Raw genomic sequence first — 2,694 nt, 5'->3', positions numbered from 1 at the left:
AAAAAAACCAAACAAACCAAAAAACCACAAAAAACAACAAACCAAAACTCTGGTAAGATAAAAGAGCAAGCCATGAAACTGTCTCATTGTCTTTTCTGCATTGCCATGGCTTGGTTAATGTTCAGCTCCTGGCTAGCAGTAATTCAATACTCAAATGAGCCTGTTTGTACTTGCTGAATATACTGTTTGAACACCCTTTTGGTATTGTGAAGTTGCAGCCAGCTACTGGTGAGCTACTGAGAAACCCTGCTGTTCCTGGTGCCTGCAGGAAGGCACAGAAATTCGGGGAAAGCTTAGAATGACAGTGGTTGAAACAGAATATTCCCCTTGCTACCCTTTAGCAGTGTGGACTTGTTGCCAATACAAGGTAAACTTTGCCATGACATGCTGACTGGAGCTGGGACAAGACAGTGGAGGAGCTAAAGCCTCAGCTTTGGTCTTAAACAGAAGGAATATTACCAACTCAAATGTAAGGTTCTGACCCAAGAAAATCTAAGCTATATTCTAAAAATGCAATGGTTACAAGGCTAGAAAGACAACAGAGAAGATATATCCCAGCTTTATAGCCCAGGAACTAAGGAACTCATATGAGTGGGGAAAACCTACTTGTATCTGTTTTGGTGGCTTTAAAAAGAAATCATTATTTTTTAAAAATTCAGCGATGGCATCCCTATGGAGCATGCATCTTAAACAAGGTATTTTCTCTTCCAGTTAAGTGGTGCGCCTGCAGAGTCAAACACACTGGTAATCTCCAACGTTAACTTCATACTCATTTATACCTGTGACAGAGGACTGCCCCTCCAGACTTGGACTTCTCCCTCTTTGACCTCTTTAAAGCAGGTCAGGGCCCTTTCTGCCCCTTTCCCCACACAGGAGGCAGCTCATCATATTCAAAGTTTAATGATTAGCAAGAGGGAAGGCACAGAAAATTATTACATGGAATCTGTTGAAAGTTAGTGTAGCTTGAAGGTATATACACAGTTCAGCATCCTGCACATCCCACTGCTTTATTTCTGTGAAGTAGTAAAACATCTCCAGCAAAAAAATCAGTTTTCCTTGGACCAGAATATTACTTTATTGTAATATGGCAGCCTCTCTTTGCACTGGGGTAGCATGCCAGTGCCAAGAGCTTCTTGGTGCTAATCAGCCCCCTGAAATTGACACTTCTTGATGAAAACCACTCAGATTTTCTCAGTTTTCCTTTCCTTCTAACACTTTTCTGTGGTTTTTCCTGTCAGACATCTGTACCCTAGTTTCTTTACACTTACATTATTATAGACAGTATAGCTTTGTTCAAGAGCAAAGACAGTTCATCTGACAAACCAAATGCATTTTCATTTAATTCCATTTCTGAAAAACCTAATGTTATTGATTTTCCCATAGGGATCCCTGGGTCAGCTGGCTAATTAATATGTTATGTTAACTCTGATCATTTACAGCCTGACTTAATAAGAAGCAGTAATCTGAAAGATCCTCAAAGCAATTTTCAAGAGTTAATAACTTCTTGACAACAGTGACAAAAATGACAATAGAGGCAATGTGCTGTTTTGCCAAGTGCAAAAGATAAGAGTTTAGAAAATGTGCCATAATCCAAAACGGTAACAAATCCATAACCTCAGAAAAGACCCCTAAACTCCACAAGACAAAAAGCAATCCTATTAAAAAAAAAAAAAAAGGCTAAATTATTTTTTAATTGGAAAGCTTCTGTCCTTGTTTCTGGAATTGATAAGTGAACTCAGAGTAAGTTTTCAAACTATGCCATGTAGTTACAGGCCTAGAGATTTCACCTAAATGAAAGCAGACAGTCTTACAATCATCAGTCTTCAAGAGACATGTCACTAGCTTAAACAGCAAATGTCAGACCTCAGCTTAAAATCACAAAGTTGGCAGTGCAGAAAGGCATGTTCCCTGCAAATCAAACCTATAGACTTCAGGCACATTTGGGTTCAATGGTCCTTATTTTTAGAACAAATCCATTTCAAGAAATAGCTTTAAGTGTATTGGGATAAAAGTCACACATCGAAAGTGTAAGAGTGATGTAGAGGAACCCTTAAAGGCCCGTGGTAAACTTAGAAACTTCACTCACCATCAGTCTTGAGTAGCAGCATGGAACAAACCTGCAGCTGGGCCACCGGAGGTTATCGCTGCGGCTGTGGGGAGGGACAGGGTGTCTCACTAGTTTTGGATAGTGCTGAAGAAGCAATTATTTTGATTTCTGCAAAACCTTAGAATTGTTGAAGGGCTCACTGTAACTACCTGAGACTAGAAATTCTGCAAAAGTGAGTTGAAGGTAGGCAGTAATGATCACGTAATGAATAACCTTGAGCATGACTGGGAGAATGTCAATGAACTTTTTGTTAAAAAGGAGGAACTAAACCAAAAAGGAGCAAGAAAGAATATTAATGCTCAATCACATAACAAGTTCTCATCAGACATTAGATTTCCCTAAATCAAATTGCATAGAAAATGACTACTATATTATTTTAGTTACAGTAGCCATTCTAGTTTTACAAGTGCATAAAACACAATAAAAGGCTACTGTCATTTGTAAATTCCAAGTCCCTTGCATGCAAATTATAGTGCTGCACACTATGAGGAAATAAAAAAAAAATCTTTATAGAGGGAAAATCTATTTTCCCTTGAGAGAAAAATGAGCCTATTAACTGACAGCCAATACTTCTGCAAAAATCTCTA

This window comes from Falco punctatus (assembly GCF_963210335.1).
Source record: "Falco punctatus genome assembly, chromosome: 4".
In the NCBI taxonomy this organism is placed as follows: Eukaryota; Metazoa; Chordata; class Aves; order Falconiformes; family Falconidae; genus Falco; species Falco punctatus.
Note: the sequence above shows the minus strand (reverse complement) of the source record.